Consider the following 25,314-nt stretch of genomic DNA (forward strand, 5'->3'; position numbering starts at 1 on the left):
TTCTAAAGCGGTGAGGTTGCAGATTGCAAACAACTGAAAGTTCTCCTGGGTGCCAAGTGCGTAGGAGAGCTACGGTGGCTGACGCGAAAATGCGAATGGCCCTATCTAGAGCCAGTGTTTGGTTTGTCCATTCTGGGCTACTGTAGAAACATGGCGGTCGGCTCCGTGAAAAAGGGGTAGAGACTATAGGGAGCCAGCAAACTGGGGAAACTCTCGCGAGATAGTTAAGGTTAGGCATTGACCTCGAATAGTTAAGGTTAGGATAGGTCGTCGGGCAGCAAATCTCACGAGAGTTTTTGCAAGTTTTTGCAGATCTCAGATCAGATTTGTGGACTCCCTTCCAGACACGACCATGAAGAGGACCCGCTATGTATCTAGATATAAACGGCTCATTCTAAGGTAACAAAACACAATGATTCTTATTTCAGGTGATTATACACTAAAGTGATTGCATCACTATATGACATCATTGGGGTTATTATTTTCTTTAAAAAGCTCCTCCAAAGACACAGAAGATATTTTTCAACAGTTTTCACTGACTGAGGAGCAAAATATTTTCGCGCAATGGTTCGTATGGTAAAAGTTATTCCTAATTGTTATGCATTTTCCTGCCGATGTCCAGCAACATGGGACGCACGTGTCAATTTCCACACCAGTCTTTTCAAAATAAAGTACCATCTTCACAGGAAACAAGTTGGTTAGGTTTAGGCAAAAAAAAAACGACATAGTCAGGTTTAGGAAAAGATCGTTGTTTGGGTTAAAATAACACCGGAGGTGGCGTAACTTAAGTGCGGAAGTTATCTGACGAATAAATCAACGTTCACTTCTGGTTTCACACGGGTGCAGTACAAATATCGCTATTTCTACTTCCTGGTTCATGATTGCGTGGATTATATACAAATTGATTTTGTGGGATGTATACGAAATACAGTGCATTACTTTTCATAGGTATAGCTGTGAACGGTGTATGAGCCTGTAACAGCCTGAACCTTGACGAGTAAACTGTTAGTCTATCAGTGAAATTGGTGGAGTGCCCCTTTAAAAAGATTTTTTTTACAAACATACAAAAGTTGCAGAAAGATCAAAAGCAAAAAATCTTTTATCGTTTCTTGCTGATTATGTGTGCCTTTGTCCCACAAATCAACAGATGGCCCATCTGAAGAATGCATGTCATGAAAACAACACTGCACGGGATTTTTCCAGCCAACCCTGGAACAAATTTGTTGCCGTTCCCCTCTCCTTTTTGGCCAGTGAAAGAGCCTGTGCTATGTGTTAACAAGAGCTCCCCCGCCCCCTCTCGTGAACTCCTCTGACCCGGGGCCTAGACGTAGACGGATATCAACGTGCCTGTCCCAAAACATGACCCAGGCACATGGTTGCCTGACAGGGGTCAGAGGTCACACCAGTAAAATATGACTCTAAAACTTGCTCAGTGTTTGCAGACACGTAGCCTGAGGGGGAAAGAGGGAAGTATTCATTTCTGGTCAACCAGGAGCATGCACTTGAATTTGGGAAGCAGCATGAGAGAAAAACAAATTTGCAAGATAAATGAGACTGTTGTTTTATGTCCCACAAAAGTGCCACAGGAAGGCAAAAAATAACGATAATATGAAGCTTGTTTGTGATCAAATTATTTATAGCACAAAGTTCAGTGTCACTTTTCAGCAGCTGCTGATGAGGTATACATTGCACACACAACCCATGAAACACTGAATACGGAACGTCCATGTGAGCTAAACATAGTGAACTTTGAGCTGCTTTCATGCATCCTGCGTGGGACTTAGTGTGAAGTATATATTTAAACTGCCTCTGGTATGCAGTTTTACATAATAACCGGTGAACTCCAGGTGGCCCGGATGCATCAAATATACTGAAGTGTTGTGTTTTTGTTATCACGTTGTCAATAACCTGACATGAAACACAATACGAAACACTGGAGAGTTGAAAGAGTTAGTCGATCTACAGAAAATAAATTGTCAACAATTTCAATCGTGGATTAATAGTTTAAGTTCAAGCAAAAACCTATGCTATACCTCCGTGCCAGCGAAGGCCTGAGACAGTATGTTTTTGGATTGTCCATCCGTACGTCTGTCCGTCCATTCTCGTGCACATGATATCTCAGGAACGCCTGGAGGGAATTTCTTCAAATTTTACACAAACGTCCACTTGGACTCAAGAGTGAACTGATTAGAATTTGGTGCTCAAAGGTCAAAGGTCACTGTGACTTCACAAAACACATTTTTGGCCCTAACCCAATAATTCATACTCTAATTTTGACAATTTCACGCAACATGATAAAATGATGAAGGGTGGACATTTTGGACAAACGTGGATATAAAGTACAACTTGACCGACTGTACTGTATATAAGAAGTGGACGTAGTCACCGTGACGTCACCCATTGGTTTGTGGACTACAGTTTTGAAGCCTCGTGTTCGGTATTTTGGCCCTCGCCGTCTTGGTTATTTGCAACCAAAAGTGACACGAGAAGGTACAAAGTACAACCGAATGCTGACATTTTCAGGCGACCAAAAATGTTAACTTTCATAAAATGGAAACACACTCTGAAAGGGTTAAAGTTGTAAGATGAAAACGCGGAAAACACCCAGACCAGAAAACACGGGAGCGACCTGTCAATCACAAGGTAGCCACGCCCTAAAGCATGCCCTGCTTTATGGTCTATTTAACTCTAAATGGGACCATAATTTACTAAATGAACATCATGCTGTATTGAAGAAGACTTGAAACTAGCGATTGAGACCATAAACTCATGTTTACAATGTTTACTGAGGTAATAAATCAAGTGAGAAGTAGGCTCATTTTCTCATAGACTTCTATACAATCAGACTTGTTTTTGCAACCAGAGGAGTCGCCCCCTGCTGGCTAATAGAATGCTTCCACATTGGCTTCACTTTTCAGACACGGAGGTTGCCCACTGAACTTGAATGGTTGGCGGAGGCACACAACCGCGAGGCTGTAATTTTGTTTTTATATCTATATATCAATCGGACAAAGTAAGCTATTTGAAAACATCAACTTTAGAAAATTGACATTGAAAAAAATTGACATTAAAACTGTCATTTTAAATACTTCCTGACATTTTATGAACCAAAAAAGTATTAATTAATCAAGAAAATAATTAGCAAATTAAACTGTAATTAAAATAATCGTTAGTTGCTGCCCTACTGTAAAAGTGTAAAACTACTATCATGCCGAAGCCTGATGGCATCTTGGTTTAAAAGGTACCATCTTGGTTTGGTCACCAGTTTATATATATGACAGTATTCTGACATGCATATATTTATTTTTGAACACTGGCAACATTATAACATGTTTTTAAATTAACTCAGATCAGACTGGCAGCTTTTTGTAAAGTGAAACATGGTTCACTCTATCTGTCAATGTTTCAAAACACATTTTATCTGCATGTCTTCTGTTGTGGCGTGTTGAAGATAAGTTGCATGAAAAAGTACATTTTGCTCCTTCAACATCAAACAGGAACCCTGCTCTTCATTATTCTCACATCTGTGCTCGGCACCAGAGAGAGGACGTGCTTCTACTCAGTTTCATATTAGGCCATCGAGTTTCCTCTCAGGGCTTGTGAAATAAATGTGTTTTATATTCTTACTTTGTATTGGTATATTGTTGGGTTTTTTTTTTACTAAAAGGGTCCACCACATTTTGTCAAAGCTGGAGCTTTTGTTGTTGTTACAGGTGCACAGAGAACTTTAACATAGGAACAAATTCAAATCATTGCGGTTCCACGGAGATCATAGCAGCAATGAATCAACAAGAGAAAAAGTTTGTGAATTATGTTACATCGAGCATGCTTATTAACCTTGACAATTCATTAACATTTAGATGCAACATTTTGACCGTGCAATGAGTTCCTGAGAGTGTCTGCAAAGGCAAAAGCAGGCCAGTTTGCAGTGTTCCTCCTCAACGCTGACCAAAATATGAATCACAATATTTGGATCATCTCGTTGGTTTCGGGTCACTTGAGGACAGGGACTCGTCCTCGTGGTACAACCACAGACGAAATGCTCTGAGGGGATAAATGAATGGTGGCTTTGTTGCACTTCAAAGAATGCATCCTCAGTTATGAATGGCTAAATGGATTGTACATGCAGAGGAAAGGTCAGCTGGCCACTGTGTGCATCGAGACATATGGAAAGTGATAGTGTGACGCTGTCTGGGGCTCGTCTGGACAACACACACCTCTCAGTCGGAGTTTATTGAAAATATATTAATGGACAGACAAACATTTGTCACCATAAGGCTCGTCTGACAGCACCGGCATAACAAGGTCTGGCTCGCTTTTAAATCTTCATTTTGTTTGCTTTAATTTCTACTGTTTTATCCTGCAGGAAGAACTGAGCATATGGTTTACCTTTGGCTATGTGGAATGGGAGGCAATAAATGTGCAAAGTCAATCTAAACACAATATTGCAACACTCTACCTCTCACTACATGTTATCTGTGGAAAAGTACCAGGGGACGCCGTGTCACTATGGCTGATTCCCCTGTTGTTTTACAGCTAAGCCTCAGGGAGGAGGATGAGGAGGGGGCAGGGCTGCACAGAAACGAGAGGTGTGGTGTGTGTGTGAATGTGTGGGTGTGAGAGTATGTTTGTGTGTGCGTGTATGCATGTGAGAGAATGAGGGAAGTTATTGATGTGATCGTGGGTGCCTCTCCAGCGGTTTGGCTTTGGAAATTTACCTTCACAATAGAGCAGCTGGGAAAATTTGAATGAGGAAAATGAATGAGGAATGATGTTCTTTCACCTTAACAACTGCACCTTCACAGTGTTAACTGAGCGATTTAATGTGGAGAAATGAATTAAGTTGAGTGAACTGGAGTTTGAATGCTGAAAGTAACAATGAAAGCCAAATTATTGTACTTAGTCAGCAGTAGAATCAATTTATTGCTCAACTGTTCGACTCAGCATTTTACGTTATCATGACTAGAGTTTCCATTTTTTTATTTAGTGTTCTTCATCATTCACTTAATTCAATTATTTAAACTGAGAAAACTCTAAATGTGTCTTGTTCACAAATAAACACAAAATGCAATACCTTTCTTAAAATGCTACTTAAAATGACATAACGGCACAAAAAAACGCATTGCTTGTTGTTGACATACACATGCAAAACATATGATCCATTTTCATCCTAAAAAATATATTTTTATTAGGGCTGTCAAAGTTAACGCGATAATAACATGTTAATGCAAATTAGTTTTAATGCCGTTAATTTCTTTAACACATTAACAAAACTTTTTAGGTTGTAGCGGGCTCAGTTTTAAAGCTAGAATGAAGATACTGAAATAATATGAAACTATAAAACTGAGGAATCCATTGGTACCAACCATGTCATACTGGCGTGTCACAAAGGGATTAAATAACGCTCCTAAATTAAGCTAAATTTTGGCTAGGAAAAACTGGCATGGCAATTTTCAAAGGGGTCTCTTGACCTCTGACCTCAAGATATGTGAATGAAAATGGGTTCTATGGGTACCCACGAGTCTCCCCTTTACAGACATGCCCACTTTATGATAATCACATGCAGTTTGGGGCAAGTCATAGTCAAGTCAGCACACTGACAAGTGCTCGGGGCGCCTGTCAGGGGCAGCCCCCTCGCTCTGACATCTCTCCATCTCTCCATTAATGCATGTAGGTCCTGTTTGTGCATGTGTGTGTATTTCGGGCCTGTGTGTACTGTGTAAATAACAGAGGGAAAAAATTGAATTTCCCCTCGGGGATTAATAAAGTGCCTTTCTTCTTTCTTCTTCTTCTTCTTCTTCTTCTTCTTCTTCTTCTTCTGACACACTGAAGCTGACAGCTGTTGTTGCCTGTTGGGCTTGAGTTTGCCATGTTATGATTTGGGCATATCTCTTATGCTAAATGCAGTACCTGTGAGGGTTTCTGGACAATATTTGTCATTGTTTTGTTGGTAATTGATTTCCAATAATAAATATATACATACATTTGCATAAAGCAAGCATATTTGTCCACTCCCATGTTGATAAGAGTGTTAAATACTTGACAAATATCCCTTTACGGTTCATTTTGAACAGAAAAAGTGCATTTTTATACATTCTGTCAGCGCAGGCCGGCCTTACACTTGGAAGCTGATTTATTATTCAGATTTTTGGGTGTCAGCTCACCTCTACTCAGGTTCCACATCACCTGTAAAGTAATAAAGTAAAAACGTTTTTGAGGTACAGTTCATAAATTAGGCCAGACAGGAAGCGTAATGCCTGAGGTGTCATCTTCAGTTCATCCATGACAGCGCTGCCTTTAAAGGATGATCCCTGCTTCGGATGGGTTCAGGTGAGGAGAAGCCAGGTTTTGGGTTGCACATCCTCCTGAAGATAGAAAAGGACTCAAACATGAAACGCTCCTATTTGAGTCCTGAAGGCGACCTCATCCCCGACAGAGTGTGAGAGACAAGAAAGAAACAACATAATATTGTCAGTTAACATTTATAAGTAGTACTCCCGTTCCACTTGTGAACCTTGATTTGTTTGCATGATGAGTGGAATCACTCAGTGTTGCTTAAAATGTAAAATAAAGCTACTCATAATGAAAAAGAAAGAGAAGAGAAAATGGCGTAACTTGCAGTCAACTGATCCACATTTGTCCAGTGACAGTTTTGACTGCAGATAACTCAGCTTGTCCAGACAACTTAACCACTGCTGAAGCGAAGACGCGTTTAGTGACATATGCCATGAAAAATGGTGAAGAGAACGTGGCGGATGTTTTATTTGTCATTAAACAAACCCAGATCAAGTTGAGTGAGTTAGCCAATTAGAGGCTGGCAAGGTGCTGCAGTGCTGGTCCTGGCTAAAAGAAATTATGTATTTAAGTCATTCAACTCTATATTCTCAATTCTATTACTATTTTTAAGTAACAGTTACTTAAAACGTTAAAGTAGAAACCAGGGCCAACAGTGCAGAGTGTCCTGAAAGGGGAACAGAAGAAGACTGTTGTGGCACTGGGCAGCTCCCAGAGGTTAAAGTGAAAGTGTATAAAGGAGACGGCATGTTGCTTAAAAAGGTGTGTTTTCAGGTTGTCCTATTGAAGCATTTTCAGTCATGAAATAGTTGTAATTTGTTATAGTTCTAACATTTAAGAATTCTTCTACTCGTCTTCCTTTAATAAAAACAGGGCCTGCAGTATACGTGTTTGTTTATATGTGCGTATCTGTGTTTTATACATACCGCACCCCGATACACTGTTCTTATCTGCTATAGGAGCAACAAGGAAGTACCAGCAGTCAACCAGCCAATCACATGCACATTCAGTGCTTACCATCTTGCTCGATTTGAGAAGATAACAGTTTTACAAAGCTGAATCCACTTTATTATTTCTAATTAGTCAATTGTTTCCCTATTTTTTTGTATCCTGAACAATGTGCTGATTTGCCCATTGACGTAGCAAAAACCTGTTTGGTTTGTCCTCTTCTTCTTCCCAGAGATACTGTAAAAACACAACACAAACATGTGGGCATGTTGTGTGAACGTCACTGAAATATAAACAGTGACTGAAACAATGCAGGAGAAACACTAATGTGGGACAGCGGGGTGGGGAAAAAGTTATAAGAAATACCACTTTTCACTTTGAAATTCTTGTGAATGATGTGAAAAGAGGTCTAATTTCATTGTCTAAATGAAATTATTATTATTGAACATAAGGCAGCACATCATCTAATGACCTTCTAATTAGTTGATGTGCAGCCTAAAGTTCAATATTAATACAAATTAATAATTTGATTTAGACAAGGGCATTGAAAAAGATAATATCAGATCATGTAACTGATGATAAAAACAGGTCACATGTCAAAAGGAGAGCTTCAACATGTTCCAGTGTGTAGGCGCTGCATAACGTGAGGCCATAGTTTCTGATGCTATATTAGATTTTATTATATTCTAAGTGTAAACAAGAATGCCTTTAATAATATGATATGATCCAGAATGAGCAATAACCCAACAATAGCAAAACTCTCATAGCGTTGAATCATCTCCTCTGAGACAGAACAAATCCCTGCATGATATTGTTGACATGTTTTTATTGTGTCTGCTACCTAAATAGTTCACCAGAGTGTGAACAAGCCCTAACATTTTTATTTATTGTCCATTATTCAAGCAAAAGGCAGATAAGTTGCCGATTGTCCCGTTGAGGAGATCAGAGAGCTAATAATATTAGTCTGGCCATCAGCGCAGCCACTGAGGGAATTGTCTTCAGAATAACACGTTGATCAGCAGCTAATCCGGATATGATGTGTAAATTAGATAACTCGGTGATAACTTGTTGACCTCGGTTCGTCTCGTCCCGTGCTGGTGATACAGTGAATAATAGCAGACGATCTAAATGGAGTTGGCAGCTGCAGGATTGGACTGGAGATGCCAGGAGTCTGCATACCAAAGCAGAGGGAAAGTGGGAACAGGGAGCTCTGAGGACAAGCAAACATTCTGGATTTGCTAAAGTTATAAAACTCATATTTTTGCTTTTATTGTCAGCCAAAGTCTTATGTTACTAAAGGCAATTTCAGCTAAAGGACTGCATGGAAACTAAATAATATCTCAAAGTAATATAATACGATTGAATTGGCTCAATTCATTTAGCATTAATAACTTAAACTGTGCAAAGAATTTAAGATGTTATTATATTATTATAATGAATGAATGAATTAATTAATTTATTTATTGTTTTCCTTTTTATTTTATTTTTATTCTATTAAAAGTATTTTTTTAAATCAATTAATTTATTTTTTTCCTTCCTTTTCCATTATAGACATTTTGGTATTTTGACAATCGGATTTTATTCTTCATATCAGTATTTTTCTCAGTGTTTCAATGTTTCAATAGAAGTGGAATCAGCAAATGCCAAAATTATGGCAACATAACAACATGATGAATCCTGTTACTTTATTTGACATATTTAAAAAAAAATTATATACATTTTATTGGTTCTGCTTCCAGATAAGGTGCAGAATAAAATGGAGGAGCTGCTGTGCGGTAGTGACAAACGACATGCTGTCTGGAGAGATAACCTTTTCTCTCCCCAAAACCTTAAGACAACCCTCCCTTCAGCAAAAACACAAAATACATATCCCTCCCCCTTTTCTGAACCCCCCTCTCCTCCTAATAATTTGTGTACAGTCCCTAAAGTAAAGGTTCAATAAACCTTGCTCTCTGCATTAAAAAAAAGTAGAAGTATAACAGAAGGTAATATGCTACCTTTTAAAAAAAACAAAAACATGAAAGTATTGCACAAATGTAATAAGTCACTAAGTATTGATCAGATTCTCTTTTGAAATGTTGAGAAGAGGAAAAAAAACACAACTAAATTACGTTGTAACCATAGTAATAGTTTCCCAAGTGCTTCCTCTGCACGATGTCTGACATTTCCACTTTTAATCTTTTATGACAACATCTCCCCTTCACTCTTCTTGTTGTCTGTGGAAATCGCTGTCAGGTTCAGCTGCCTGCTGCCGGTAACCATAAGGGAAGCATTACATGCATGTTCAGGCCACAGATCAGCCCCCGGCATTAAAGCAGGGATTGGCAGTTGAAGCATGAACCACAACAACACTGCATGTTGTTAATATGCAAACTATGCAAACTAGGAGATCATGCTAATGGTGGTCAAGTGTTTCATAAGGGCGGTCTCTCAGTTACCCCTGTTGATATTATTGTGTAACCTGAGCGTCCGGCACAGATGTGATTAATTGAGCCTGCATGGTGCAAAATGAACCATTGTGATGGGTGAAATCATTTCCTCTCTAAAACATAAATCCTTTTCTTCACTAATACAAGCAGAGATGTCCACAGGTTTTGACTGCAAGTGTATGGAACTCCTTGTTTCTCCCTCTCAGCTTGCAGTGTCAGCACCTGAGAGAATTCAGCTGGATAGTGAACAAACGAGATGGTGCATTATCCTTTCACTAAAGCACGTTTGGAATATAAGTTTGGTTTTCAACTCTTTTGTTGCTCCAACAACTTATGATTTATTGCACACTCTAAAATGGAAACATCTGCCCTTGAAAAACAGGTGAGGGAACAAACAGAGAGGTATACGCTGGTTCTGCAGTGGAGGTATTTAAAAAAATGTATTAATGAATAACCTGCGTTAATGTCAGACAGACGGGTATCTTAAAGTTTTTAACTGCTGCTCAGAAAATGTGAGATATCCCCCAACAGTGGATGTCTGCCCCTCTCTGCAGGGCTGTGTGGGAGATACGTGGCTTGTTTTTTTGTCTGACAGTTAAAATATATGTGCTGTTAGTTTCAGGAATGCTGGTGGAACATGGGAAAAAAGGGAGTGTCACTCACAGAGCAGATGGTATGCTTTTAATCATCCATATTGCTCTGAAGCTTTTGATGTTTTACTTGGATTCTTCCTCACACGCCAAATGCCATTGTGTTTTCAACATCAGACTTGCTTTGAAGAAATGGGTTGTAAAGGAAACTAAGTGCAGTTTACATAAATATACTTCATTTATCAATTACATTTTAGGCTACTAAGGTAAATCCACTCTATATATGTATATGTATATATTGATCTATAGTTTTTAGTAAAACCAACCTTCATGCACATTCTTTTGTTTTTACGAAATTCTTGATGTCACATCTTTAACATGGCATTTTGATAGGTGATGGTGCTTTTGGTATTCAAGAATATGTCGCACACAATGAAAATGTTTTACATCATTGATTTAATTTTTCTCAAGAGACAAAACAACTCTGAGGAAACAATGGAGCCTGCCAGGCCCCTCAATCAGAGGCTGAATGCCAACTGGGTCGAGCATAGCGGCCGAATGGGTCGAGCCTGGCAGCTGACTGGGTCGAGCATCGCAACCGACTGGGTCGAGCCTGTCAGCCGACTGGGTCGAGCATAGCGACCGACTGGGTCGAGCATAACAACCGTCTGGCGCTAGCATAGCGACCGACTGCGTAGAGTATCGAGCGAGCGACCCACTCGGTCAAGCGAGCGACTGACTGGATAGTCACAATTTTTCTCAAGGTTTTTATGCGTCAAACGCGAGTGACTCACTGGGTCAAGTATAGCAAAATGTTTGCAATGGGCCCTAATTTAAATTATCACAGACTATCAGGGAGTTAGGGGCACTCTGTGAGTCATTATGAAGGAGACAGATTTTACACAATATGCAAATTAACTGTAACTTTCCTAAAATAATAATAATCCTGTTTTTTTTTTCTTCAGATGACATTAATTAATTAACATTTTGCTATGATGGTTGTTTCTTACAGTAGTTTATACCCCAGTCGGTAGTCCTTCTACGTTGGTTGGTAGTATGAGGGTTAAATAAATTATTTGAATCAAATTGTGATCTTGCAATCTTGCAATTTGTCCAACATTTGTTTAAATTGTTATAGCTTAACATTTGTCTCTGCAATGTTCGCTTTGCAACAGTTGGAGGATTTTTTGGGGGCATTTTAGGAAACATGCTTTTTTGCTTTCTGGCCATGTCAGACTCATGTCTGTACAGTAATCATGAAGCTACAGCCAGCAGCCGTTTAGCTTAGCCTGGCATAAAATACATGCAGGAAAAGGGGAAAGCTCTCTGGGGGCCCAGCTGCTAGGGGGGGGGGTCCATGGGGGCCAGCAATAATCATGTTCATCCTACATATAAGCAATGATAACCACATTTGATTTTTAATCAAAAATATTCACCATTACTTATCTAAAACAACAAAAATAAACATTGTATTTATTGTTGCTTAATAAAATGTAGCCTGTTTTTAATTACCCCCCTCTCCTGAAAATGGTATGATAACCGAGGCTGACCCCCATATGAGAACTATGAGGACTTTAAGAACTGTAAACATGCACTATCTGCAACCATCTTGGACTCTAACCACTGGCGCACTTTACACTTACTTTACAGCATACATCCTATACATCACTTTATAGACTGCACATATGTACATACTACATTTATTTATTGCACATACATTTATTTATTGACGCACTGCACACACTATGTTCCCCCATTCACTCTGTATCTTTTATATCTCTATTATTGTTTTTATAATTTTTGTATACCTTTACCTCTCCTGTGTTTCACTCTGTTTTGCTGATGTTGCTGCTTTGACACCTGAATTTCCCTCCAGGGATCAATAAAGGTTCATCTTATCTTATCTTATCTTACGTCATTTTTTACGCTCACTACGCAGGTTGCGTAGGAACCGGACAATCACGCAACGGTCCCGCCTCCGTCTGGTGTCAAAGCGAGTGTCAATGTTTACAACTTCAATGAGAAGATGTCGCAGAAATATCCATGAAAAGAGGAAAAAAAACATAATGAGAGTGAATTTCAGAAGCAGCAATCAGGTAACTTGTTTCCTTTCTAGGTTTGATGTCAACAAATAACAGTAGGGTAAAGTTGATGATTAGCTGATTAGCAGGCAGGTGTGTGTTTCTGCTTGTCAGACAGTTGCAGGGCTGTTCTGTGACTTTGTGCCTGACAAACGTTAGAGTGAAATACAATACTCTTCATATAGGCTCACATAGTTTTAAAAACAAGACCATGATTAATATCTAGTCTCTCAGTTAAGGTTTAGCTACAACTCTGGACTAGTGCAAGATGGAAAGCAACAGATTGACATTGATTATTGATTACATATTGAATTTAAAATGTTGATTAACTGGGCAATATGGATGCACATAACTCACAAAATAATAAGCAAGTATTCAGCCACGCCATAGTACAAATAGTATTTTATATTTGAAAATTCAAAAGAAATCTGAGGGAGCCAGTGGGCCTGATGCAGCTGATAAAATAAATAACTAATACAATTTAATGTAATAATAATAATAATAATAATAAATATAATAACAATTATAGGTAACACTTCATTTTACAGGTCTGAAAATGTCATGGTAATTAGATGATATTTGGCAAGTAACCTATTTGAAATTTCTTTGGAATTACTGCCAAATTACCTCAATATTTGCCTCAAAATTTATTGAAAATTACTTTATTATAAACATTGTTTAATAATTATATTCCGCTATTTCCCAATAGCTGGTAATTTATTTAATAAATTTCCAAAAAAACAATACAAAGTTCATATGCTTTATTTCCATGTAATAATTATCAAATAACTTATTTAAAATTTCTTAATAAACTCCCTGAATCATTACATTAGCTACCAGGTTACGTTTGTTTAGACAATAAGTCACACAACGGTGAAATTTGTGCCTGATCAGAAGTGTCTTCTATTAGTTTTGGTTTTCCACCTCCAATGAAGAGCAGCGCACAGCCGCTTCTCAAGCCTAAGGGCCCTATTTTAACCATTATACAGTATGCTATTTCAGCATATAATTATTAAAAAATGTTTATTATAAAGTAATTCTTTGATAGGGTAATTTAGGGTAATTTGGCAGTAATTCCAAAGAAATTTCAAATAGGTTACTTGCTAATTATCACCTAATTACCACGAAATTTACGGACATGTAAAATGAAGTGTTACCCAATTATGATATCAAATTGATAACTTAATAACTATAATTTATAGGTGCTAAGCAGCCATATTTCCTATAGGCTTATGTTCACTTATAGCTAAAGCTAATTGTAGAATATCGTGAAGACTTGACTAATTAGCTGGCAGCAGAACCAAAGCACAATATTTTATTTTTATGTTTTCTACATTTTATATTTTCTACATTTTTTTATTTTAAATATTAATGTTAATATCTTAAGATTCTATAGAAAATATCCTACTCAATAAATATTTGTTTATACCTCATGCTGTTGTCTGTACTGTATAAGTCTACTTATTCTTAGACCGACCGATGGAGCAAAATGTTTTAAAGGAGGGAGGATTGCGTGGTGGTGGGAGCACTGGGGTGTCAGGTGTGACTGTGTGGTAATGACATGGTTTACATGGCTCAGGGGTCATGACCGGCTCAGTATGCAACCGTTGCGTATTAGCTAATGTGGAATGAATTGTATGTAGTCCTCATCGCTGAGTAAGTCTCTCTCAGTTCATGTGTGTTTAGTAGGAGAAAGAGAGCGCACACACATGCGTTGATATGAGTAAAGCAGATCTGGGGAGGGCCCATTCACCGGACCTTTTCAGGGGCCCAGCCATTTCTTTGGGCCGGCCTGAGCATAAAGACGGGAAACGGGGGAAACAGCTAGCCTGGCTCTGTCCAAAGGCCGACGTCAAATTGTCGTTTTACACGAGTTCGTGTTCGTGAGCTTTAGAGGTGCTGTTGGGCACATTGTGTTACCGTTGGTACAGAACCAGGCTAGTTGTTTCCCCCTGTTTCCAGTCTTTATGCTAAGCTAAGCTAGTCGGCACTGGCTGTAGCTTCATATTCAACGGAGAGAATCAATCTTAACTAAATGTCATCAAGAAGAGTGAACAGGAACACTTCCCAAAATATCGAGCTATTCATTTAAACATGGTGTATTTTGAGGCGCACGTAATCTTAGTAGGCTACAATTTGGAATTTCCATATTTCATTATTTCATTTAACCATCACCAACCAAACTATCATCAGAGTTCCAGGCTTGCAGTTGTTTTGCAGTGATGTGATGAGTCAACTGTTTCTGAAAGCCAAAATAACAATCATGTCAGCGTGAAGAAAACCTACATGAGGTCCAAAAGATTCATGGAAATCCGAAAAGAGTGAAGCCACGGATAACAACATAGCACTTGGATGAATTGGATCCCAGCAATCATAAACCTCAACGGAGCAAATCTTGACCAAAAAAATTCAACTTGTGCAGCATGCAGGCTGTGGTCCAGGATTGTGGATTTGGAGGCTCGGTCCGTTACGTTATTGTTTATTCTGACGTGAAATTTACTTGTTGAAGACTGTGTTAGAAATCAATGAAAAACAAATATTTGTTGTTGCATCAATACTGTCAGGCAGTGAGGTAGCTTGACCTTGTGTCCTTTAACGTTTTGTTCAGTTCACTCTGTCCCTAGTGGCTCCTGCACACACTGATCTAAACAAAGCCATGATGAGTCTATTTTTATTCGTCTGTGAAGTAACTGGGAGGTGCTATAATTGTCACTTTTCCTGATGTGGTCATTCAAATTTAAATATCTGTTAAATATGTGTTGCTCTATTATCTCCTGTGCACTCTCTTAATGTAGCAGCTTGTTTATGGTGCTGTAAACAGGTTTATTTTTACGCAACTGAAATAACCCTTTGCTCAGAGGCCACCCTGTGTTTGAATGATATGCAGTCTGTTTGCCTTGTGTGAACTATGGCTCACATTCCCACTATTCAAGGTCGGGCTATACACTGAGATGGTAAATCCAGTTTGAGGAGTATGACCTGAAATGTGATATAGCAGTGTTTTGCCCTGAAGTGTTGAATGGAGGATTTCTCTTACAGAGATGTTTATGGTGTTGAATATTGTAGGTATGGTTTCATTTTGTAGGCTGTGGTGATTTTGCACGTCTTTCTTGCCCATAAATGGTTAAGAAAAAAAAAGAAGGAACCCAATCATGTGAGTGCAGCCTCGTCACAAGCGCACCTTTCACACAGGGGTCAAAGGATAGAATTCCAGGTCATCGCTTTGGTTTCACAAGACTCGCCAAGGCACAACCACCAAGTGTAACCCGAGCTAGAGGTAAACAACTGCTCAACACGGGAGTGACGGGGAGGTGCGAAAGAGGTCAGCGGCGTACATGAGACAAATCATCAGGGGTTATTTGGGTACAGGCCGTGGTGAAAGAGGGCCCGCTGTCTCGGCCCTGCATTTGACACCTGCTAGGTGAGAGATTTCCAGGACTAGTCAGCGTCCGCTGCCTGGATCAGTTTGCTCCGAGGTGCAGTAACACGGACGAGAGACAAGAGGGAGGAAACATAATAACATCACACATCTGCTAGAGATAGTGGCCCCTGGCTGTAATCCACACTGTTCACTACTGTATCCACAGGTTAGCACGGAAACTGAGTTAATCCATTATTTCCTAACTGCAAATTTACATTTTATTTTTACTTGATCATTTCAAAAACATAATTATCCTACAGTAATGCTGCATACAATACTCAAACAAATTATATAACTTTCAACAGGTATGGATGCAACACATTCTTTGACTCTCTTGTGTAAATGTAAACAGGTACACAAAAACCTTTATTTGAGGGTCCAGTCTTGATCCATGTCCTGTGAGAGCCGATGATCCTCGTCCAGTTCGCCCACAGTTCACAGTCTGCCACAGGAGATCCGGGTGGATTGAGAGATCACATTCCTCTGCCAGGACACAGGAGAGGATGGAAACCATCACATATAGTCCTACTTTGTTTGACTGATGGGTCGAACACAGACTTTAATTATACTGGCATTTACGCTTGCTGTAATGTGAAACTATCTCAGGGATATGTCACTTAAACTAAGCGTTGTCGGTCCAAAATAAAGACAGATTCAGGAACCGCACGCCTTGTATTTCGCTCAAAATGTTTTCAGAAACACATTTCGCCGAACTATTTCCGTGAAATAAGAGAAGAAAGTTTGCAAACGAGCCGCCATATTGTTTCCGGTTTGAAAGCTGGCAGCAGCAGCCCACGAGGGAAAGCGTTCGTCCAATCAGGTGCCGAGTGCCTTGTGTCTAGTAGTAGTCCATCAAGCGTACAATGCTGGGAAGCGAGGCGATCCCTCGCGATAAAAAACGCCCTTGTGGACAAGTACCATCAGAATGAAACAAAACAGTAAAGTTGTGGTTTGTATAACCAAAACAATGAGCTGAAAGAAGTTAAAACGCTCCATAATACTGAGGGGAACTGCAGAGTTGGGTGATAATCGTCTGTGTCTAAGTGACCCTTTTAACGCTGCACATAGTCATCTGATCCATTTTGATATAAAATTATTAATAATAGCAGCTTTAACTGCAGAGGCATCAGATTTTTTTTTGTAACAGTCATAAGGGTTATTTTGAACAACCTATTTTGACATTGCGGTGGACTTGTTCCTCAAACTTGTATCAGATTAAAGTAACAGAACATTATTTTATATAAACCATATGCTCTTGTGTCCTCAGCCTAATATACATATTAATGTATTGTCTCCTTATTTTAAATTATTAATGTGCATGAAACATCTTATCCTTAATTCTGTTCCCAAAAAAGTGAAAAATAGAATATTGATCATTGAGGAAATCCCTCATGAAAAGTTATTGAACTAAAGTAGAGTCCACAAACTATGAGCATTTATCAACGAAGCTCTAACTCATTTGTTTTTCCACAGAGAAATCCAGACAGCATTTGGATGTTGGAGGAGCTCTATTTAGAGTCTCACTGACACCATCACATCTCAATAGGCTTAGAGATTTTCATTAATCTCCCCTCGAAGTGAGCCGTTGGCTTTGTATCCCCCAAATGGTTGCGGGTATTGCTTTACACAAGTTCCATCCCCCGACCAGTCGGTGTGTCATGCTGCATGTGTGTGGTCTCTTAATGCGATGTCTCCACTGGCTCTGCAGAACCAGCACGACAGGCTGCCCGCACAGCAGCAACCACTTTGATTTTTCCATAGAAGGATGAATCACTCTCGAATGAACACTTAGTGACCCGTGGCTTAAAGGCCAAGATTAACCTTAGCAACCGACGCTCTCTGGGGTCCATAATCGATGCTGGGGACGGAGCACCCTGCTGTTTAGCCGAGCTCTCTCACCTGGTCGTCCTATCCAAGTCACAGCACGGAAGAAGCAACCAGTAACCAACACAAATTAGGGAAAATCAGATGTGCTCAAAAAGAAGACAACTGGATATTAAAGGAATCATTCAAAATAGGGAAATAAACTAATTTCGCTTCCTTCCAGAGAGTTAGATGAGAAGATCAATACACACTCTCAAGTCTGTATGCTAATTATGGAGCTACCACCAGCTGCTTGTTAGCTTAGCTTAGCATAAAGACTGGAAACGGGGAAAACAAAGATGTAGAGTTAAAAAGCAAAAGTGTAAAAAGCACTTTTACTGCAGCTGGCAAAGAAATAGTCCAGCCCATAAAACCATGGTAAAACCTCTGTTTCCGGTCTTTATGCTAAGCTAAGGTAAGCTAACGGGCTGCTGACTCCAACTCTGACTTTACAGCCAGACTTGACAAGGTCATGAACTCTATAATACATCCTGATAAAACTAGATTTATCTCAAGGCAGCATCTTTCTTGGCCCAAATTATACATATTTTCTATGTCAGATGGATCACTGTCCGTATCTATCTCTTGATGCTCACAAAGCATTCGACCGAATAGGCTGGCTATAGCAATATGGAGGAAAGCAGACTTGAAAGAAGTCAGCAGACGAACACATAAGTTATCTTTGTATGTGGATGATTCATTATTTATCTTTCCCAACCTTAGCCCTAAAGCCCATATAATAACTAGTTTTTTAATAAAATATCAGGTTACAAAATCAACCTGTAACTCTGTCGAGATGAACGTCTTTTCTTGAGTTTTGTTTCTCGGTGTTTGTATTACAAAATTAAAGAATTGGATAAATGTAATTCATCTTTTATCCAGAATAAAACCATCTCAAGAATTATGAAATTTGAAAAATCGGGAGAGACAAAAATCAGATCGGGGATTAGCATTGCCAAATTTCTTGTGTTGGTCTTTCACAAAGTTGTTTATTGGGTACCAATTACCATGATACTGGACCTGTATGGGCTGAGATGCTGAGTTGTTGTAGTCTTTAACCTCAAGGCTCTGTGTTATCTCTCAGCAAGAAAGTCTGCTTTAAGCATAACTTTCCCCTCAGTGTATTTGGCAGTTTTATCTATTTATTTATTCCTTCTCTCTTATTGTGTGTGTGTGCTTATTTGTGCATTCGATCATTGGTGTATTCTGTACATGGCAGATTATGGTGTTGTGTGTTGTGACCTGCATATGTTGGAAAAGTTCAATGAAAAGATTTCACCATAAATGAGTATTGATCTTCTCATCTAACTCTCGGCAAAAATGTAAATAAGCGTATTTCCCAAAATTGAAAATGCTTCCTTTTAATGATCAAACTCCAATTCCTGAATTTCTTTTTTTTTTCTTCTGTAGTCTTTGTGAGCTTGCGTCAAAGAGACATACAGTTTAAAGTGAATGTCTCCCCAAGTCAATACCGGGGGCGGATGGAGTCAAATCAAACCGGCAGCGACAGATAGTACATTTTGCCTTCAGACTGAAATAACAGCAGCAGTGCGCTCACAGCTTCCTGTTGTTATCTTCCTGTAATTTTCTGTCTGTCCTCTGAGTGACACTCACATGTTCTTAGTAAATTCAATCAGACAAGAACACGGCGTACACACTGTGCCCGGCTTGAATCTAGATGCTCTGATCTTCCCATGACTTTAGAACTAATTGCAATTGATGGTTTTGTCTATAGAGTTGTTTTCATTAGCAGCAGCCTTGTTAGAGCAGCTTGTTCACAAATGACCAGTGCATGACGAAAGAGGGATTGATTTAGACACTTACGTATGCCACGTTACGGATTTACGTAAGCTTTACCATGTAATTCTTTTAATTTGTAAGCTGAATCATATTATCTGTTTTAGGTAACCTCCTTCTAATCTCTCAGCGGCCAGAGCATGAACTATTTGACCTATGTGGCGCCGATGTGAGTGTGCAGACATTTCATAGTTGTAGTTTTTGTAATTGACAAGATTTTAAAATGTCACACATAATGTGCTCGAACAATGGAAACTGCAATTCTTTTAACAATGTGAAAGTCACCAATTATTTTTACCACTATCTCCTCTGGCAGTTTGCCTACAACAAATGCCCTCTACTTCTACAGTGTTGGAAGAAGTATTGACGGTTATCATTTTTATTAATTACAAGCAAAATTGTTCTAAAGTAAAAGTCCGTAGGTAATCTATTCTATAATCTAATATATTTTATATACTGTTGGCTAGTTTAATTTACTGTATGACAATCCATCTTATTTTACATACAGTATACACTACTAGTAGTGACTACAGCTGTCACAAATGTAGTGGAGTAAAAAGTACATTATTTTCCTCAGAAGTGTAGCATAGTGTCGTATAACTATTGGGTAGTATAAAATCAAAACCCCTTAAGTAACGTGCAAGTACCTCAGAATTGTACTTAAAGGAAAATGTTGCCAACTTTTATGTGGATGTCCAATCAGTGTTGATGGTAAATGTAGTCCATTGAAGCAATAAATTCCTCAGTGCGTGCTATATTGACAGAGAAAGTAGGGCTCTCTTGCTCGCGGAGCCGTGCCTGCAGTGCCTACATGTACCAGGATGCATTGTGTGCGAGCTACTGATGCCCAGCTAAAACACCGGCTGTATTCCAACCGCATACTTTACTAGTAGTACGTACTGATTTGGCCAAAATGTAGCATGTAGTATGCAGTACGCGAACAAAAGCAAAATCTACAGTATGCCAAAAATACCTGAATGTCGTACTGATTTGGAAAAAATCTCCAGTATGCATTGGACCAGTACATCTCGCCTACTGTATCCCACAATGCAAAGCGCTGGAACAGTACAGGCTACGGTTACAACAACAGCAGCCAAAAACGGCTTGTTTTTTACATTTTTCGTAGCCATTTCATCACTAAATTCACTTCTGAAAATTTTAGAGGCAACAAATCCACTGTGTAGATTTTGAATATTGGCAGTTCTACAATATTAGATGGCGAATTGAACATTTGCTCCAACGTTTTCGGAGTTTAGAAGTTCCACAAATTGCTGTGACATCTAGCTAGCGCCTACCGTGGTCGCTACCTCGCCAGACGGGCAGTCATATTCACAGACCGCTATGAGCTGGCTGGAGCTCTCTCTAATTTTGTCTGGCTATGATTTATATTTACCGTCTTTCCTGGTTGATGATCCTTTTTGTCTCACTTCACTATGAGCTGTTAGAATAAATTGTTTAAACCATGCAGTATCTTATAAAGTAAACAAACATAAGATAAACAAAAAAATCTAAGTTGTATTTTTCGATAATATTGCAATAGTGGCACGAGTTTTTTGTCCAGTGCTTTAAGAACTGGTTTAAAGGCTAAAGCCGGGCCTAGCATACTGCAAAATACATCACTTTAACTGTTTCATACTGCATACTACTCAGGTCGTACTCATCAGTAGTATGTAGTAGGCGGTTTCGAATACAGCTATAGTGTGGCCGAGTTGCACCTATACTTCATCTGCCCTCTCGCCCTGCTGGTCTTGGTTGTCTTTTCCAGTTTATCTTCGGGATCCTGACGAAGGTCTCCAACACACTTCTGTCCATGTGAGGAGGAAAAGTTTCATGCATAGTTACGCACACACAGGCTCTCTGGAGGTTGTCGTCGGCGACAGCATCCAGCAAAAACTTCCCACGCTGACGTTCATTACAGCAGAATGATTCTGTTTCTGTTGGCGTCGGAGGGCAATTTGAGCAAAGGCTCCACTGGTTGGTGTTTTCTCTCGACACCTCAGGTACTGGAGGATCCCCAACAGTCATTTCCTCCCCACTGCAGCCGAAGCCTCTCTCCGCTGCATTTCTTCAGCCATATACTCTGGCTTGAATAAATAAGAGTCAGTCAAAACACTGTAAAATACTTTAAAATACCGTAACGTAACTAGTTTGGAATATAAGCAAGGAAGTTCTGTTTTGGAGCATCTAGAGACGAGGGCTGGGCAGAGGCAGCTATCGGCGCTTGCCGTGTGTGTTTTTTGTGTTTTAATAATAAGGCTAATATACAGAACAAGCTTATAGATTGTGCAATTCTAAAGGCATGGAGAGAAAAGATGAACAGAGATACGACACTGACAATGACTCACTTTTCATGTCAACACACACGACGCAGATGAATGATTTTTTTTCCCGCAGTGACAGCAAAGGCCACTAAAAACACTGCAGCCATTGTGACTAACAGGCAAATAGTAACAATGCACTTTTACAAAATTAGACAATTACAATTAAAATATGAAGAAACCATTAACAAGAATTAGACTCAACTGCAGCTTTGGAGTTATTGAAAATGTTTGGATGTCACGAGTCTGAAACAATCCTATGCAGGCGCCGTGTGCATTACACAGATACATTCTGGGTCTGACTCGCTCAGGCATGCTTCGAACTCACGGTGTGAGCGGTACCGTAGCAAAATTGGAGTGGGATGGAGCGGGAGTTAAGGCGACGCTCCAACTTTAAAAAAAAACAAACATCCAAAATCCTTTCCTCATGCTCCCCGCTTGCTTGTGCTCCACTCCGCTCTCATGCTCTGTAAATAGTCATATTTTTCTAGATGGGCACAAAAAAGATCGATTGCAGGTATCGTTTGACCGGGCAAGTTTCAATACTACTGGGTACTGGGTTATTTCAGTCAACACCTTAAAGGTATCGGGTACCGAAACCCAGCCCTGCACTAAAGTAAAAGTAGGCATTCAGTAATGAAGAGACTTACTGAGTTAATTTCCGTCTTACTGGTGCCAGGTATTTATATTCCATATTGTATATTTATATATATTGCCATTGTCCCTACAATTCTTACTACATTTTAAAAATATTTGTACAGTTGTATGTTGTTTTTGCACAATCTCGTGAGTACTGCCACTTTACATTTCACTGCACATCCTGTGTGAGTACGTGACAAATTAAACTCTTGAATCTTGAATTTAATATCCTATGTACAGCAGCAGAGCCGGCCCTGACAAATTTGTTGCCTTAAGCAAGATTTCGCTCATAAAGGGGGACAGACTTCCCAATATGGGCCCCTCATCAAAACCGACTCCAGGTCGTCTTGTTTCATATGATAGCAGTATCTTCACTCCAGCTTCAATCCCATTTAAAGGTCAACCATAGACCTTTGCATGGGCCCCACTGGGCCTTGGGCCGGGGGTCACCTGTAGCCTTTGACCCCCCCCTGACAGCAGGCCTGCTGACTGGCATCAACATTACTTCCTTTTGGAGGCCGATGAAGGTATCACATTGAATCTTTGATTCCAAACATGTCATGCTAGCTTACTGGGAAAGGGGCTAAATATCGGTCCAAAGTTGAGCTGTCTTTTCCGCGAGGTGGGAAATGGTAGTGTTATGGCTGTTTGTGCCCCCTCTGGCACTTGGTGCCTTACGCACAGCGCTTGATGCACGTGTGATGCATGTGTGATGCACGTGTGATGCACATGTGATGCACCTGCTTCCTAGCGGCGGTGCTGTTGAGCAGACCAATTCATTAATTTGGTCTGCTGCACGTGTTCTAGCGGCGGTGCTGTACAGCAGACCAAATGAATTAATTGGAGGAATGAATGAATTTCATATGACTTCTTTGAAAAATAATAAATCTAATTATGAGCTTGTTTTGGAGGACTGCAACAAATGTTTTTTCATATTTTGTATTTGTCTCTCTGCTTTGAAATAGACGGCTCCCCTCTATTACCATCCGTGTGACTCCTAACTCCCTCTGTTGGCCTGGTGAGGGTGTAGAAACACACACTTCCTCAAATACTTCCTCAGCACCTCTCGCAGAGAGCTTTGAGTTTTTCTTTACCGAAAGTCTCCGTCAGTTCCTCATGTTTCCAGTGGCCCCTGTCTCTCCCTCCCCCCTTTGGTATTTTAGGAAACATCAATATGCTGAAAACTGTTGCTTGTTGCTGATGGAAACGTGGCTTGTTGAGAGCAGCAGGAGTGAAACATGGAGTAAATGTGCCGTAAAACCAAAACAAAGCGCTAAAAAGAATGCTATATTTGATTCGGTGTAAACATAGAAAATATTGATTATTAACCTTTAAACAGTCACAGGGGAGATTCTGTGTGTGTTGTCTGTCAATAACATTGTTGCTAAAATAAACATCATTTGCACACAGCGCCCAATCAAATCTGTCTGTATTATTGCACCTGTTAGAGCAAATTAGTATTGGATCCTTTACTTAAGTGACGGTTGTCATTATTATTAAATACAAGGAAAATGCCAAATTGTTCTTAAGTAAACGTTTATTAAGTGAAAGGAAAAGTGTTATCAGCAAAATAAAGTATAAAAGTTATATTTCTGGTGCATTAACATGTAAGCAGATGTAAGGTTGAGACGAAACTATCTTATTTGGCTAGTTTAGTTTACTGTAAGACAATGCATCTTATTTTATATAGTCATTATACTGTAGGACTCTACAAAGTTACTATACAGCTCATTTTATTTCATTTCAAAATTTATGTAAGGGGGCCGATCATTGTTGTGAAAGAATCCCCTTCAGGGCGATGAGAGAGTGCGGCATCGCCCTGAAGGGGATTCTTTCACAACTATGACCCGCTTGCTGTGCATTATCACGCTTATTACACGGCTATAAAAATAATGATAATAAATTAAACAAAAAACATAAATCCAACAATAAAACAATGAACATATTCAACAAGGACGTACACAAAGGCTCTTAACATAACATGAAAAATAATGAACATAAAAATAATGCTGAACATAATAAATCAAATCAAAAACAAGATGTAGATTTAGATTTAAGATAAACAATCAAAGAAGTCATGAAATCGTGGAAAGAAGCAATTTATCTGAGTAAATTGTGCAAATTATTCCAGTCTGATGGTGCTTTGAACTTAAAAGCAAGTCTCCCAACTTCTTTAAGAAGCTGTCAGATAAATGTAGTAAATGAGTAAAAAGTACATTATTTTCTTAAGTGTAGCATAGTGTCGTATAACTATTGGGTAGGATAAAATAGAAACACTCAAGCAACGTGCAAGTACCTCAGAATTGTACTCAAGTACTCAAGTAAATGTTTTTACTGTTCATCACTGATTTTGAAGGAGATTCTCGGATAAGCCGCTAACAGCACCACCGCTGGTACAGTGAAGGTTTATTGCCTTTTTCACAGATCCTCAGATCTCATCACATGGAGCAAATCTAGTCAATGTACAGTTAGATAATGTTACCACTGATGACAAACTATCACCCTCATCTTTTTCTCTCTCAAGAGTCCCATTGTATTTCAAGGCAGAAGGACAATGGAAATCATCAAAAGCACTTCATACACTGTTGAAATTTGAAAGTGGTAGAAAACCTAGCTCTTTGACTGGACTGAACTCATTTCATTCAGACTCCTAAAACAAAGGAATCCTTTCAATCAGGATTATTTTGTAACACGCTGATAATATCTTTTCAATAGACAGGAGCCTCGGGGTGCTTCAGCACTGCCCAGAGTGTCATGAAGGAGTGTGGGGGGGATGTCTGTGGCTGTGTAGCATGTTTATTGTACACTGGATCTGCTCACATGACTGTCAGACAGCAGAAGATAAAGATGTTGACCAGGCCAAGTCATTACACACCCCATGTACTCCAGTTTGGGATGCAAATGTTTTTTTACCTCGGACCACCTCAGCTGTCA

The 25,314-nt window shown here is 39.4% G+C and overlaps 1 long non-coding RNA gene across 3 annotated transcripts in view; it reads left to right on the forward strand.

The window, feature by feature from the left end:
- LOC141776886 (uncharacterized) overlaps positions 1-25,314 on the forward strand; it is a 42,861-nt gene that overhangs the window by 4,930 nt on the left and 12,617 nt on the right. The window contains exons 1-2 of one of the 3 annotated variants that reach the window (XR_012595817.1): positions 597-4,305; positions 12,201-12,357. This is a non-coding gene — a long non-coding RNA (uncharacterized LOC141776886). Of the gene's footprint in view, positions 1-596; positions 4,306-9,635; positions 9,768-12,200; positions 12,358-25,314 lie in introns of those variants that run through there. The other 2 variants (XR_012595816.1, XR_012595815.1) reach the window with 2 other exon arrangements.

This window comes from Sebastes fasciatus, chromosome 11, assembly GCF_043250625.1.
Source record: "Sebastes fasciatus isolate fSebFas1 chromosome 11, fSebFas1.pri, whole genome shotgun sequence".
NCBI lineage: Eukaryota > Metazoa > Chordata > Actinopteri > Perciformes > Sebastidae > Sebastes > Sebastes fasciatus.